General features: G+C 46.4%; 1 protein-coding gene across 17 annotated transcripts in view; it reads left to right on the top strand.

Moving 5' to 3' along the window:
- Positions 1-17,366, top strand: part of LOC138516732 (alpha-adducin-like) — a 1,440,750-nt gene that overhangs the window by 1,036,688 nt on the left and 386,696 nt on the right. The window lies entirely within an intron of this gene.

Here is a 17,366-nt window from a genome sequence, read left to right as displayed (position 1 = left end):
AATTTAAAGAAGAGGGATGGATCAGAGGCCCCCGAGCCTTTTAAATGAATTTGATCTCAAGATCTTAACTAGTAATTAACTAGTATTTGAAGTCATACATATAGTCAGTGAAAACACTTTAATTATGAGATAGTTAAATTAAAACAGTTCAACGTAATAAAACCCTTGAAACTCATTTCAAAGCTTCACTAGAAGTGACATTAAGGTGATGGTTTAATGCAACAAAATCCTTGAAATTTGACAAGTGTTTGAAGCAGTGTCACCTTTACTCCGATTCCCTACCAGTGGCACACACCACAAGTACACTGATGCCATTATTTATGACATCAGTTATTTAATCATTGCTGGCATCACTATAAATTAAAGCACACCAATGACAGCCATAGCCTGTGGCAACATTGCTTTGGGCATGGTCCTCGGCCATGCCACAGGCACTGCCACACACTGAAACTCAGCCGTGACCAATGGGCAAACTGTCAGACACATGGCCTTTGGTCAGGCTCGGGCAGGCCACCCAAAGTGTCCCCTCAGTGTCTACATTACCCCTATAACAAGTCCACAGATAAATTACAGTGTGGAATCCAATCAGACCTCAAGTCTAAAAGGGAAACTGCAAAGCCCAAAACTCTTGCTTCAAATTGAAATAAACTGACAAAGAAAGACTAGAAAAGACTAGAAAAGAAATTCTGACTGCCTGCTTTTTCTGTTTTTGCAAAATCATTGAATTGATAGAAGCAAAATAAAAAAAAAAAAAAAAAAAAAAAATTTATTTTAGCACACACATCTATATACAATGTTTGCCAGATGTCTTGAAACGATCAAGGGAATATTTAACTCTGACGGGTAGTTCCCAAGATGTGTGCTGTGATGGCACCTGCGATGTTACCAGTGTGCTGTAGTTTCCAGTGATATCATTGATGATGTGATCTGTGATGCTATGAGTTGTCATCTGTGATGATGATAATCTCATTTATATAGCAATTTGTCGTAAGCGATTTGCATCGAACATTTGTGTATACAATTATTATTACCCAATTGAAATTTGTAGTCATTTTGTCCACCTTCGGAATGAAGACTTCGCCATTGCCATGATTCTACATGCACTTGCAGTTCACAGGCAGGTCTCAGCAGCAAAAGCTTAACCTGTTGAGTTGGCTTAGACCCAGATTATATCAGTGATATAATCAGTGTGCTCATGGACTACCCTATGTGGGGGCTCAGAGTTACGGTGATGTAGCATTCAACATTTCAAGGGACTTGTTGCGTAAAATTATCACCTTATCGTCACTTCAAGTAAAGGTTTTTCACTGAGTTTCAATGGTTTTGTTATGCTAGATCTCACAAAATGTGACACCCTAAAGTTTGTTTCTTTTCATGTAATTGCAGATGTCATATTTAATATTATTCTTTTGTTTCTAAGCAATGCACCATGGCATGCAGACATTATGTGTCAATGGCGAACCGGGGAGAGAATGTATGTGATGTTTGGTGTTTTAGCATATATTCTGAAGTCTTTGTGACCCCCATCCCCTTACCATGAGAATGGCTTTCATGGATGAAAAAATGAGGCATCTTTTAATTTCTTGAAAGCCCGAGTTGCTTTTTTGGGCTGAGCCACGCCCTTCTCTGTTAAAATTTAAAAAAAACAAAAAACGACTGAATGGGTTTACACCAAACTACCAACCTTTAGCCTATTAAAACATGAATGTGATTGGTCCTAAAAACCTTTTTGTTAATACTTAATAACCCAGGAACGATTGAGACACATTTTCAAATTAAAGGGAGGTCCCGCGCCAGACGCTATCTTTGAAACGTTTCTGACAGATAAGTGAAATGAGTCGAAAGTTCTTAGCAATACAATATTTGCAAAAGTCAGTGGTTTATAGGTTTTAACCGAGCTCATAGGGATACGTCTATCACACTATAATAAATGTGTATAAACTGTGAGAGTGGAACAGGGCATTTCAACTAAGCCACACACACACACACCGTAACGCCACCAAGAAACAATCACTGGAAGTTTAGCCACTGACCAATGCATTGTGGGTGTGCAAATGAGCTCAGAAGCATAGTTTTTGCTCAAGAAAAGTGTGCTGACTCCTATGGCAGAACTGCTTTTGTTTAGCTTTATCAACCCAAGACCTCTCTCGGATGCAGATAACTAAATAACAAATTTCAACCCCATTAGGGATCATCAGTGCAGTATAGCCAATAACACGGATATCCAACTCTGCCACATGTTGAGTGTTAATCATGTTTCATAGTGCTCAGAAATTGTCAAACTTTTCAAATCTGCTTTTTATTTACGGAAAGATGAAATCCAGAATCTAATCCTCGCATTCTTGCTTGCCCTTGGTTATCCCTGTCTTTAGTATTTCTTTTTTAGCCACTAGTAATTCCCCTTGGTGTCCAACTATTCTGACCCGTTATCTCAGTTTTCCTTCCAGAAATCTTCCCCCTAACAATTCAAAAAGCAAGTGAATCATTGTACTAATTCCATTTTTATTAAGGAACATGTAGCCCTGGTGTTTACAACCCTGGCCTGACAGCTGCTCACTTAGCCCAAACCAGAGAGTGACCACTGCTTATCGCCAACCTTATCCCCAGACTAGCAGAAAAGAAAGACTATGTTGGGCAACCTGCATTACATAGACGGAATACTCCCACAGGAGATGGCCTATGTCCTGAGGCCTTCCGAAACACACCAGCACCATGGATATTATTTAGTCCCAACAGGGGGCTCCATTTTCTTTCTTTTTAACTACAACAGCCACATAGAAAAACTTCTGTACCACTTTCTACCCATTCTCGCAATTGTCTTGTCTCCCATCTATATGCCTCCCCCGACGGCCACTGCTAAATCGTGGGTTTAAAAATAGCCCCTCATGGGTTGGCCACAACTGTCTGTGTTGTAGTACATCATCATACATACATTCATTACACCTCCCTGCTTATCCACCATAACTCCTGCACAAAACTCTCCTATAAGTTGTAGACCCTTATCAAAATCCCTACTGCTTCAGTCTTCCCTGCACCATGCAAAACTGTAACAATATACATGTAGGGAACTCTAGTAACAACTATAACTATATAACTGAAGCTTGTGAATCTGCTTAGATCTACATGCATTGTATAGGCTGCCATCTAGTAGTTGGCTTGGAGTATTAAAAAAAAATTCAAAATAGAAAACAGGGTGTTGACGGCAGCGTTCTTGTCGCACTAGCCTTATACAATGTAAATAGACTCATGATCCTTTACGTAGTGACAGCCTCAGACGGTTTCTTTTTCTGGTGGAGTTGAACTGAATTGAGAGCAGTCATTGCAGTCACTAGTATTTTTTTGCTCTATTGCAAAGGAGGAGCCAGGACATATAAACCCACTGAGACCGTGGAGTGGAGCAGATTTGGACTGAGTTCAGAGCAGTCAATGCAGTCACTAGTGTTTTTTTGCTCTCTATTACAAAGGAGGAGCCAGGATATATAAACCCACTGAGAGCACACAGCGGAGTTGGACTGAGTTGAAAGCAGTCACTGCAGTCTGTGCAGCCCGTACAAGCCGTGAGCCCAGAGTCATGTGTGAGTCATGTGAACTCCTTTCTTAGAAGGGCATGTTGAAAAGAGCAACGCTCATGTAAGGTGAGAGTACTGCAGCATATTATTTCCTGCCCCAGATACTGTGTGTCTATTTTCTGTAGCTCTCTTATTCTCCACGTCACAATGACGGGCTCCAAGCATTTTTCACGTGAGCTACCCGATAATTGACTAATACTGCTTTGCACCAACAGGTTACTGTGCAGCGGTAAGTCTTATTTCTGATATATGTGATGATAAATAGGCTTTAAGCCTTGACTGCGAAAGAAGTAAAGCAGTGACCATACATGTTGTCCGCGATAGCGAAATAAGTACCAAATCACTCAGAAGGAAAAAAGATGCTGGGGTGCGCTACTGTCTCTCTGCTTTGGGCGGTGACTGCGGGCAAATCGCCTTTGAGCCGTCCCCATTAACACATTTAAGTAAAGCAGAGCCACGGTAGGTGGCAATTGTAGTACTTCTGATAATTATCCGGGGTCTCCGCTGTCTCTCTGCTTTGGGTGCTGACTGTGGGCAAGTGGCCTTTGGGCCGCCCCATCATTATTTTCAAACAAAGCAGAGCTTCGTTAGCTAACCACTTCTGAAGTTATAATTTTTATTTGCCGTTTTCCTTTGCTTAGAGAGGCGACTACAGGCTAATTGCCTTTCGGCCGACCCATTAACACTTTTTTAGGCCAGATTGAGCCACGGCAGCTCTCAACTGAGAAAGTATGGACAATTAGTTACTTTAGACACTATTGATCTACAAGTTCAAGTAAATAACATCTAGGCCATATCTGTTTTAGTAGTATTTTTAGCATCTAACAATTCGGCCGAACTCTTTAAAATCTGCAAGGAGCTTGCCAACCCTGCTGCAGTCTCTACCTATCCTGTCCCCTCCCAGGCCCTCTGCACTGCACTGGCCTCTCACTTCATCTCTAAAACTCAGGACATCCTGTCCTCACTCTCCTCCTATCACCTCCCTCCCTCTCTTCCCGACTCTTCCTCCGGCCCTTCTGCAGCCACCCCTCCTCCCTCCTTCTCTGCCTTTCCCCTTTTATCTGCTAACGAGGTTTCCAGACAAGTCCGATATATGAAAGTCTCGTCTAAACAGGTTCACCCCTTTTCCTCCAAAACTATCAAGGACCACATCGACTCCCTGGCTCCTGCCCTGGCTGACTTTTGCAACCACTCCTTCGCCTCTGGAGTCTTCCCACCCTCCTTAAGCACTCCCTTGTGCACCGTCTTCTTAAGAAACCCTCTTCCGACCCCTCCTGCCCGACTAACTATCGCCCAATCTCCATCACTCCCTTCATGGGCAAGCTCCTGGAGAAACTGGCCATCTCCCAGCTTAACCTCTGTCATGATCTCTGCTTCCAAAAGGTCAGGGTTTTCCCAACTCCCTTGGAAGCAGATCCATAACCCAGGTTCCGAGTGCCAACCAGTCCCAATTGGGACCTTTTGGACCCAGTCCTGGCGCCAGTGGCACCAGGCTCATAAATATGCCCAGTCCCAGCGCTGGAAGCGCCGGGCTCATAATGCTTGGGTGGACTTACCTTCAGCAGACCATGCTGCTTACTTGCCTGCCAGTTGAGCCTCTGATCCTCTTCTGTTTGAAACTACTTTTCCTGTTGGGTGGGGCTGGAGCCACTCCCTAGATTCAGAACACTGGAACTCTTCTGGAAGGCAGGAACTCTTTTCTTACCAGGAACTCTTTTCTTACTTAGGCGTGGCTGTGGAAGGAGACACCTAAGCACTACAGGAGGCTATTTAAACCACACCCGGTGGATGAATCTTGCTTTGCGTTATTCTGCAACCTCTGCAGCAGAACGCTCATCGTGTCTTCTGCATCCGGTCCTGGGCCTAAGGAAAAAGGCTTACCATCCTGAATCCAGTCTTCAGCAACACCTATAAAGACAAGAAAGAACAGGTTAGCATTCCGGCATCTGAAAGGCAAAGGCTTACCATCCTGAATCCAGTCTTCAGCAACACCTATAAAGACAAGAAAGAACAGGTTAGCATTCCGGCATCTGAAAGGCAAAGGCTTACCAACTCTTCGCACGCTCCGGAGGCATTTGGCGCTGCATCCCGCATCTGAAAGATAAAACAAGGTGCGTTTAAAGACATTGGGGAACTTTAATACTCACGTGCCATTACTCCTTTCCACATCTAATCCAGTGGGTATTCCGGCACCCTGCAGCCGCTCCGAACTCGTACCTGCAAAATAAAAAGACAGTTAGAGCGCATAGTGAAGCAGGCAACAAGCGCTTACTTACGTGCTTCCAGGCGCTTCTATTCATCACACGGGCTCCATCTTCAACTCACTTCAGCCCGTCATCCGCCATCGCCGGAACCCTGCAAAACAAGAGACATCATTACTAAAGACTTTAAAGACATTTGAATGACTCGAAACTTACCGTTCGTGCAGTAAACGACGGACAGCAGTCCTCTGAAGTCAAGAGGCCTGCGCTACCTATCCAGTGAAGAAACTGGTTACAGCACCCTGCCCCGAGGCAGATGGAGAGCTCGGCATTCACTTACCTAAGGTGAGAGCGTTAACCTTTGGGGGTCTACAGGAGAGGAGAAGAGGAAAGAGATAGGGACACCCCAATAACCCCAGTTCATTAACCCCATATTTTCTATCTGCAGACATCTTACTCTACACGTCAGGCATACAGTGCACAGAGGTCCAGCCCAAAGAGCCAACCGGGTGCTACACATCACCTTTGAAGATACAGTAGTCGCCCAGTCAAGACCGGCGCCTCTGCGAGAATCAGGTGAGCGTTACAGAACGCAAAGCCTACCGCAAAACTCTTGCCCAGGCGCTATGGAAACCTCGGATACTGACCCCCTAGCCCGGTTACTTGGGGAACTAAGGGCAGAAGTGCATGCAGCTCGTCAGGAAACGAATGCTCTAAGAAGGGAACTAATTATTTCCAAGGAGAGAACAGACAATCTTGCTAGACAAGTGCTACAGTCACAAGCCGGACAGACCCCGTTACCCGCATCAGGGGCAAATCTTCCTTCAACATCCTCTATGAATCCAGTGCAGATCAACCTACCTGGGAATGTACCTCTGGCTCCGCCCGAACGATTTTCTGGTGACCCAAAGAGGTTTGCAGTATTTATCAATCAGTGCCGGTTGCACTTCTTATGCCGGCCAGCAGCCTTTCCAACTGATCAAGCAAAAGTAGCTTTTGTACTTTCGTACCTTAGTGGCAATGCGGCAGACTGGTCGATCCCTCTAGTTAATCAAGATGATCCGGTTCTCCATGATTTTCAAGCCTTTCAGCTTAGTATGGAAAAACTGTTCGCAAGACATTCACAGGGGCAGGCCTTGGACAATGAGCTTCTTTCGTTGCGACAGGGTAATCAAGACCTTTTGGCTTATATTGCATCTTTCAATAGACTAATAGTGGAAACTCAATGGCCTGAGGACAAAAGGATTACGCTGTTTTATAGAGGTCTACGTGGAGAGCTCAAAGACGTTTTAGCCCAAGTAGTGAATCCCCCACAAGACTGTTTGGATTATATAGACTTGGTCGTTCAAATAGATCACAGGCTGCAGAACAGGAAGGCCGATCGTTCCAAGTTTGATGCTCGAGTATTTTCCAAACCGCCAACTCCTTTCAAAGGAGTAGACTCCGGGGAACCCATGCAAATAGGGGGTCTGAAAGGTCCTCTAACACAAATGGAGCGGGAAAGGAGGAAACAGTTGCAATTATGCCTATATTGCGGGAACTCAGGGCACTTTCTTCGAGACTGTCGGGTGAAACCTGCCAAGAAGGCAGTAGGAGCTGCAGTTAACAAAGTTACAAACTCTGAGCAGGGAAACGACCTCGCCCGACAAGAATAGAGGTCCTCTTGCCGAGCCTGAAAACCAGTTCCGTGACCTCGCATTTCGTGATACCTATGGTCCTCATTAGCCCTGATAATCCGGATCGATTACATGCAATTGAAGCTTACGTCGACAGCGGTGCCATCGGCAATTATGTGGATCATGAAATGGTTTTGAGGATGAATCTAACTCTTTGTCCCAAGGCTGTAAAGGACGTCATTACTACGGTGGATGGTACGGAGATAGCCTCCGGGCCAGTAACGCATACCACTCAAGAGGTGACGCTAGTAAGTCAAGATGGACACCATGAGAAGATCGTGTTCGATGTGATCAAGGCCCCTCCGTTTCAGATTATTCTAGGAATACCTTGGTTAGAGAAACACAATCCTCTGATCGATTGGCGAGCAAGAACGGTCCCGTTTCCAGAATGTGTCTCTACTTGTCACCCTCCGCCTGGTGTTGCACTGGCCACAATTTCTTCAGAGACTCCCCAGTTACCTCCCGAATACCTAGAATACCAAGATGTTTTCCGGAAGGATCAGGCTAACTCTCTACCTCCTCATAGGTCTTATGACTGCCAGATAGACCTGATACCTGGATCTACTCCTCCTTGTAGTAGAATTTATGCCCTCACCGAGCCTGAGAACCTTCACCTTCGACAATACCTGGATCAATACCTGGCAAATGGGTTTATTCGTCCTTCCAAGTCCCCTGCTTCTTCAGCTTTGTTCTTCGTTCCAAAAAAGGAAGGAGACCTTAGAACTTGTATCGATTATCGCTCCCTGAACCAGATCACCGTTAAGAATAGATATCCGTTACCTTTGATCCCTGAACTCCTGGATCAAGTCAGAAAAGCATGCATATATACAAAGCTGGATCTTAGAGGAGCTTACCACTTGGTACGAGTAAAAGAGGGCGATGAATGGAAGACGGCCTTCCGCACCAAGTATGGGCTATTTGAATATCAGGTCATGCCCTTCGGACTTTGCAATGCCCCGGCCGCCTTTCAATATTTTATGAACGATGTCCTCAGAGAGCTCATAGATGTATGTGTTGTTGTTTACATTGACGACATCCTCGTTTATTCTTCATCGGAATCTGAACATCGGAAACACGTGAAAATGGTCCTCGAAAGATTGCGTCAACACAAACTTTTCGCTAAGTTGGAAAAATGTGTTTTCAACGTGACTGAAGTTGAATTCTTGGGATTCATATTATCACCTGGCGGAGTGCGTATGGATTCAAAGAAGGTCGATGCAGTTCTCAAATGGCCATCACCATCCTCCGTAAAAGGTGTGCAAAGCATGTTAGGCTTCGCTAACTTTTACTGCAGGTTTATCCCCGAATTCTCTCGAATAGTCCAGCCCATCACTGCCTTGTTAAAGAAAAACAAACGTTTTGAATGGTCTACCGAGGCGGAACAAGCTTTCCAGGATTTGAAGACTAAATTTATCTCTGCACCAATCTTAAAACACCCTCGCCCCGAACTCCCCTACATCGTGGAAACTGATGCTTCAAGCCTTGCCATGGGGGCAGTTCTATCACAAAAGGACCCGGTAACCAATCAGTTGCATCCCGTGGCATTTTGGTCCCGCAAATTCTCGCCTCCTGAAATCAATTACACGATTACTGACAAGGAACTTCTGGCTATCAAGTCTGCCTTTAAGGCTTGGCGGCATTATCTGCTGGGGGCCCGACACACCGTTACTGTGATTACGGATCACCGAAACCTGCAATATTTGAAGACCGCAAAAGCCCAATCCTCTAGACAACTCCGTTGGGCATTATTCTTTGCCGAGTTTGACTTCATAATTACCTATCGACCTGGTACAAAGAACGGTAAAGCCGATGCCCTTTCTCGGATGGGAGTGGAAGAACACTTGGTCAACCCTAAACCTGTACCAATCATTCCCGAACAAAGAATTCTGGGTGTAATCGCCACAGAATCCATAGACATAGAAGAAGTTAAGGATAAAGCCAGGCAACTTGTTACTCCAGCAGACATACAGAATTGGCATCTGCAGGGAAAGGATTTTGCAGTAAAGGACAACTTATTGTATTTCCAAGAACGATTATACCTACCCAGCACAGATTTACAGAAAAAAGTAATCTCTTGTTATCACGACTCTTTAATGGAAGGTCATCCCGGTATAGCCAAGACCTCAGAAAAGATCAAGCGCTACTTCTGGTGGCCGTCTTGGAAAAAAGATATCAGAGACTTTATAATGTCCTGTGGAGTATGCGCCCAAAACAAGAGTCAAAAGGAAAGACCAGCAGGCCTCTTACGCCCTATTGACATCCCACCTCGCCCTTGGCATACGCTTTCTATGGACTTCATCACCGATCTACCTCCATGCTCCGGATACAATACGATTCTAGTAATCGTGGACTTATTCTCCAAGATGGCGCATTTCATTCCGCTCAAAGGCTTGCCAACAGCAGCAACTCTGGCCCGAGAATTTCTCGAAAACATCGTCCGACTGCACGGTTTTCCTTCGGTTCTAATTTCGGATCGAGGTAGTCAATTTATTTCTCATTTTTGGCGAAGTTGCTGTCGGTCGGCTCAAATTGATGTGAGACTATCGACCAGTCACCACCCTCAGACCGACGGACAAACCGAGAGGACCAATCAAACTCTGGAACAGTATTTACGCTGCATGCTGCAACAAACTGAAAAAACTTGGAAAGATACCCTTTGGATAGCCGAGTATGCCTACAATAACTCTGTCCATTCGGGAACTGGGAAAACCCCGTTTTTTCTTTTGTACGGCAGTCACCCTCGAACCTCGGAGTTGGATCCCCTCCAAGATCTTGAAACACCAGCAGTAGACTACCTGCATTCTACAATCACCCAAGCCTTTAAGGAAGCTGTTTCTCACCTTCAAAGGGCTAAAGAACAATACAAGAAAGGAGCAGATCAACATCGGAAGGAAGCCCCTCACTATCAAGTAGGGGATCAAGTCTGGTTATCCACCAAATATCTATCTCTAAAAGAGCCACGCGCATTCAACCCAAGATACCTTGGTCCCTATTCCATCACTACCATAGTAAACCCAGTAGCGGTCAAGTTGGACTTGCCCCCGCACATGAAGATACATCCGGTCTTCCACGTCTCTCTATTAAAACCCGTGCAACCTCAAACCCGACTAACCAAATCTCCAAAACCTATCCTAGTGGATGGAGAACTCGAGTTTGAAGTCAAAAGCATTCTGGACTCCAAGATCTCCAAATCTAAACTATTCTACCTAATTGACTTGAAAGGCTACGGCCCCCAAGAGAGATCCTGGGAACCTGCTGAATATGTCCACGCTCCTCGCCTAATCAAAAGATTTCACCGAACATTTCCTGACAAGCCAAAACCCCCGGAGAAGCCCGGTTTGGGAGGGGCCTTGAGGGGGGGTACTGTCATGATCTCTGCTTCCAAAAGGTCAGGGTTTTCCCAACTCCCTTGGAAGCAGATCCATAACCCAGGTTCCGAGTGCCAACCAGTCCCAATTGGGACCTTTTGGACCCAGTCCTGGCGCCAGTGGCACCAGGCTCATAAATATGCCCAGTCCCAGCACTGGAAGCGCCGGGCTCATAATGCTTGGGTGGACTTACCTTCAGCAGACCATGCTGCTTACTTGCCTGCCAGTTGAGCCTCTGATCCTCTTCTGTTTGAAACTACTTTTCCTGTTGGGTGGGGCTGGAGCCACTCCCTAGATTCAGAACACTGGAACTCTTCTGGAAGGCAGGAACTCTTTTCTTACCAGGAACTCTTTTCTTACTTAGGCGTGGCTGTGGAAGGAGACACCTAAGCACTACAGGAGGCTATTTAAACCACACCCGGTGGATGAATCTTGCTTTGCGTTATTCTGCAACCTCTGCAGCAGAACGCTCATCGTGTCTTCTGCATCCGGTCCTGGGCCTAAGGAAAAAGGCTTACCATCCTGAATCCAGTCTTCAGCAACACCTATAAAGACAAGAAAGAACAGGTTAGCATTCCGGCATCTGAAAGGCAAAGGCTTACCATCCTGAATCCAGTCTTCAGCAACACCTATAAAGACAAGAAAGAACAGGTTAGCATTCCGGCATCTGAAAGGCAAAGGCTTACCAACTCTTCGCACGCTCCGGAGGCCTTCGGCGCTGCATCCCGCATCTGAAAGACAAAACAAGGTGCGTTTAAAGACATTGGGGAACTTTAATACTCACGTGCCATTACTCCTTTCCACATCTAATCCAGTGGGTATTCCGGCACCCTGCAGCCGCTCCGAACTCGTACCTGCAAAATAAAAAGACAGTTAGAGCGCATAGTGAAGCAGGCAACAAGCGCTTACTTACGTGCTTCCAGGCGCTTCTATTCATCACACGGGCTCCATCTTCAACTCACTTCAGCCCGTCATCCGCCATCGCCGGAACCCTGCAAAACAAGAGACATCATTACTAAAGACTTTAAAGACATTTGAATGACTCGAAACTTACCGTTCGTGCAGTAAACGACGGACAGCAGTCCTCTGAAGTCAAGAGGCCTGCGCTACCTATCCAGTGAAGAAACTGGTTACAGCACCCTGCCCCGAGGCAGATGGAGAGCTCGGCATTCACTTACCTAAGGTGAGAGCGTTAACCTTTGGGGGTCTACAGGAGAGGAGAAGAGGAAAGAGATAGGGACACCCCAATAACCCCAGTTCATTAACCCCATATTTTCTATCTGCAGACATCTTACTCTACACGTCAGGCATACAGTGCACAGAGGTCCAGCCCAAAGAGCCAACCGGGTGCTACACATCACCTTTGAAGATACAGTAGTCGCCCAGTCAAGACCGGCGCCTCTGCGAGAATCAGGTGAGCGTTACAACCTCCATGCTGAATCTGTTGGTAGTCTTCATGACCTTCAATCTGGCTTCAGAGCTTCCAGAAGCACGGAAACTGCTCTCCTGAACATCCGTGAGGACCTGCTCTCGAACCTCGACTCCAACACTCTGTGTGTTCACATTCTGCTCGATCTCTCTTCTGCCTTTGACACTGTCAACCATGCCATCCTGCTCAACCGTCTCCGTGATAACCTGGGTATCACTGGTCAGGCTCTGGCGTGGCTGACCTCTTTCCTTTCCAATCGACCCTCCCAGGTCCAACTGGGGTCCTTCCTCTCTGACATCTTTTTCTCTACCTGTGGTGTCCCCCAGGGATCTAATCTCTCTCCCTGGCTTTTCAACCAGTATCTGGCACTCCTTGCCCACCGCATCGCTGCTCTCTGCCCCAACTTTCAGTGCTATGCGGACGATACCCAGCTCATTTTCAGGCTACCCTTGGCCTCCTCCTCTCCTTCCCTCATCTCTGACTGTCTGTCTGCTATCCAGGAATGGTGTGCCGCCAATGACATCTGCCTTAATGCCAGTAAGACTGAGATTCTACTCATCGGCACACCCACTCCCTCCTTCCCTGCAGCTCTCTGGCCAGCCTCTCTTGGCCCTCTTCCTCCTCCTACCTGCAAGGCAAAAAACCTTGGGGTCATCTTCGACTCCACACTCTCCTTCTCGCCTCATAGATCTGACGTTTCTAAGAAGTCACACTACCAGCTGCGCCTCCTCAGAGGTATTCTTCCCTTCCTCTCCTTCCCCCAGAAGCTCACTGTATCCCGAGCCCTGGTTCTCTTGAAGCTGGACTACTGTAACAGCCTCTATCTTAATCTGCCTGCCTCCACTCTCCGCCCTCTGCAACTCATCCCGAACAGGACTGCGAGACTTGTCCTTGGCCTCAAGCCCAGGGACCGTATCTCTCCAGGACTGAAATCTCTACACTGGCTCCCAGTGGCTGCGAGGATTAAGTTCAAAACCCTCTGCATTGTCCACGAGGCCTTCTGGGGCCTGGGGCCTAAATACCTTCAACTCTCCCTTCCTAAATATCTTCCTTCCCGAGCCCTTCGCTCACCCGTCTCCAACTCCCTCAGGGTCAGCCGCTTCTCGAAGCAATGAGCTGGGGGTAGATCTCTCTCTGCGGCAGGGGCCTACCTCTGGAACAGCCTTCCTGCCTCCCTGAAACTTGAGGAGAACCATCTCTGGTTCCGGAAGCACCTCAAAACCTTCCTCTTTGCTTCTGCTTTCTCTCTCCCCTGCTAAATTCTTCACTGAAACTGCACTGAACCTGCAACTGGGCCACTCTCTCCGACCTCGGTCCTTGGCCCAGCCACTCTCCACTTGCACTGCCTTCCTGGCAACCCCTGCACTACAGGACTGTCTCTGTATGCCTACAACCCCCCCTCCCCAGCACTTGTCTGCACTTACCTTGCACTTGCCACCAGCTGGCCCTATTATTTATTTTTTATTCTACTTACCCTGTACTGCACTTCCCCCCCTCCCCTTCCACTTTTCCCTCCCCCCTACCCCTGCACTTGTGCGATCTAAATGAAACCTGGCCTAGTAGGATCGTTGTCTGTCTTCCCTTGTTCCCCCTCCCTGCCTCGTCGCGCCTTGAAACACTTGTGTATAGGCGCGCTACAAATGCCATATCATATATCATATCATATCAATTTGATGTTAATGCTTGTTAGAACTTATATTTAATTTTGTATAACTCTGTGGTACAGCATCTTATATTCTGTCTTTTATCGTATTTTAGAGGGTAACCCGTGATTCCAACTGTATCGACAATGTTGTCTGCCTCTCGCACAGATACTGCTCTGTTAGGCCTCTCCTGTACAAATAACAATGTTGATCAAAATGATCGAGTCACTTCAAATGATGGCCACACTTTGACTAAGTCACATTGGGTGCATGTGATGCTTGTTTCTTTCTCATTTGAAACTGGACAAACATTAGATGCAAATATTTCACAGTCTCCATCATTATTGACTTCTGATCCTTCGAGGTACATGAATATGACACCAGTCCTAGATAGTGCTGTCCAAGGTTTGTTGCAAAACTTCGATAGAGATGGCTCTCTTCTATCAGACATGCCACCCCATGAGGTTCCAAATACCCCGGGGTCAGCTCTTCGTGCCCTGAAGTTTACACTCTCCCAGAGGGCCAATTCTTATGATTCAATCATGGAAGAATTCTGTGAGCAACATTCCCTCCTAAATGCCATGTCATCCAAGATGGCTTTTTTGGAAGGCTTTATTTATGGGAAAGTGCAGAGCTCAATGAAGTACTCTTAACTCCAGAAGTCAGACCTACTGGGCACTTTAGAGTTCTCAATAGCCTCAAGTCCTCGAGAAATTATAGATAAATCGTCTGCAAAGAGTCCAACATATGGCCAGGTCAAACCTCAGACGGCTGATATGGCAACGTATACAGTGACTGATAAAACCTTTGCAGAAGAGAAGACTACAAGTATGAACAATACCTGTAGACAGCAGCTAAAATGTTTGCACAGTTTTTTGAGGACCTCCGTATTTATAGGGGGGAACCCCAAATTTGCTCAATCTAGGTGGGCGCTCTACCTTATTCTGGGGAAGGTAGACTGTTTGTATATCAAGATGTCGTTTTTTTTTTTTAACAGTTTTTATTATTTTAAACAACCAACACACCAAACATTACAACCGTTTCGGACGTACATTTTCAGATTAAAGATATTACATTATACACTATTCTCTTCCGTCCTCCCTCCTCCCATCCCCAAACCCTGAGCCGTCGTATCCGTCCCTTCTGCCGGAGCATCTGCTGATGTCTCAGTCATCATAATCACATCCTGATCTTCCATATCATGGTTACCCCGGTGGGGGTTCGCCATTGAGGTCACCAGTTGTCTCCAGGCTATCAGGGGGCCTACTTCCTCCTCCCCTCCTTTAGTGACTGCTTCATACCAGACCGTGGTTTCTGCCTCTGCCCACTTGAGGAGGTCTGCCCACCACATCTCTATCTTAGGCCTGTGGGCCGCCTTCCAGCACATTGCTATTCTGTGCTTGGCCAAGATATAAGCTAGGTCTTTCATCTTGCTAATATGCTTTAGGGTCCGAGGTCTAGGGAAGCCTCCCAACATGCATGCCCAGGCCAACTCCACATCCAGCCCCACCCCCCAGCCGGCCATTTTCACCTTCAGTTCCACCCAGAATCTTTTCACCTCCGGGCAAGCCCAGAACATATGTAACAGCCCCGCCTCTTCTTCTGCACACCTGGGGCATTTTTGTATGGCAGAGCCGCCAAACCTAGCCATCCTATCCGGAGTCAAGTACGCTCTGTGGGTGATGTATAACTGGATCTGCTGGAGTCTCGCATTCCGGGACACTTTTTTGTGGTATCTTTGGGCTCTGTCCCATTGCCCCTCTGTCATGGGTTCCCCCACCTCCTCCTCCCAGTCCAGCCTCAATTGGGAAAGCTCCCTCCCCGCCCTCGCACTCAGGAGTTCATATATTCGTGATATTTCATGCCCGCCCTCTGAGACATCGTACATCATTTCTATGGTGGAATCCAGTTCCTCTGCAAGTACTGTTTCGGGCCATCTTCCTCTTACCCTTTTCATGATCCTGGAGTAGGTGATATATTGACCCCTGTTCACCCCAGTCTCTTCCAGTAACCTTTGGAATTCCACTGCCTCCTCCTCCTGCCATATGTCTCCAAGGGTTGCCAGGCCCACCGGCTCCCAATATTTGCGAACCCCTTTGATCAGTTGGGAGTCTTCCCCACATAGTGCCACCAGCGGGGCCTGCGAGGATAACGGGTTCGGATCTCCCGTAGTTTTCCATGCTCTACGCCAGACTTCCCATCCCAACCTCAACAATCGCCCCATCTTCGCCACTTTTGTCCTATGTAGCCACACTGTCTCATTTAGGAAATATGGGGACGTATCGCCCCGCAAGAGCCTAGCTTCTGCAGAGTCCTCTGCGGCCAACCATCTAGTGACATACAACAGCTGTCCCGCCAGGTAATACAATTCAAAATTCGGTAGGTTTATGCCTCCCCTGTCACACGAATTTTGTAATTTCCACAGGGCCACCCTATTTCTGGAATTATGCCAAATGAAGCCCCTGCACAGGCTATGAAGTTTGACAAAGAAGCGTCCGGGGAGCAAAAACGGGACTTTCACAAAAAAATTCAGCAATCTGGGTAACACCACCATTTTGAGCAACGCTGCTCTCCCCATCATGGCCAGGGGTCGTTTGGACCAGAACGCCATGCTATTCTTTATGCCATCGACCGCTTTCACCGTGTTGTGCTTATGCTCTGCTTCTATCCTATGGTATATGTTTATACCTAGATATCTAAACGTCACAGTCTGCCAAGGTATCTGTAACACAGGCAATTCTTCCCGAGGGACCCCTTTGTACCTCCCTAAGGGGAATATGCTGGACTTTGCGGGGTTTACTGATATGCCAGAGAGGGCTGCGACCAAGATGTAGTTAGCAGGTTTTGCAACAGTTAGACCAAAGAACTCAATTAGTCTTAATCAAAGTACAACATATTCATTTATTCAAGAACCAATTCATTGACTTAAAAGACAATTCAGCTTGTCAGTATAGTGATAAAAGCATTCTAAAACACAATCCTAGTAGTGACAATGTGTCTTCTTGGATGAAGACTCGTGTTGAGTTAATCAACACAGCGGATTATTACCAACATTCAGCACATTTGCTAGTTTCCTGTTGCCATACTCTAGAAAGGAGTATAGTTTTCTAAATCTAGTTAATCAATAAATTAGAGTTTTGGACTCAACATGTTTCTGTTCTCGTTTGTTGATAATGGAACATTCATCAGGAGGATGGTCGGGATAGTCACATTGTCGCCAGTTTTACACATTTCACAAAAGGCGATGGTTAGATGGTTTTCTTTATATGATGTAACTGTTGGAAAACATACATAAAAGAGAAAAGAGAAGCTTTATATGCTGGATTTCTTTTATAGATTATTATCATTATAATAATGCTCATTCAGGTTATTGAATTACCGGTTTGAGCGTAAGGTTTGTCTTTGGTGGATGCTGTCCCCTTGTATATCAGGACTAGTCATCTGGGGTCAATTGTGGCTGTGTATGCTGTTATATCGACC

Source organism: Ambystoma mexicanum, chromosome 6q (genome assembly GCF_040938575.1).
Source record: "Ambystoma mexicanum isolate Mex_15411 chromosome 6q, UKY_AmexF1_1, whole genome shotgun sequence".
Lineage (NCBI taxonomy): Eukaryota > Metazoa > Chordata > Amphibia > Caudata > Ambystomatidae > Ambystoma > Ambystoma mexicanum.
This window is presented reverse-complemented; position numbering and strand designations above follow the sequence as displayed.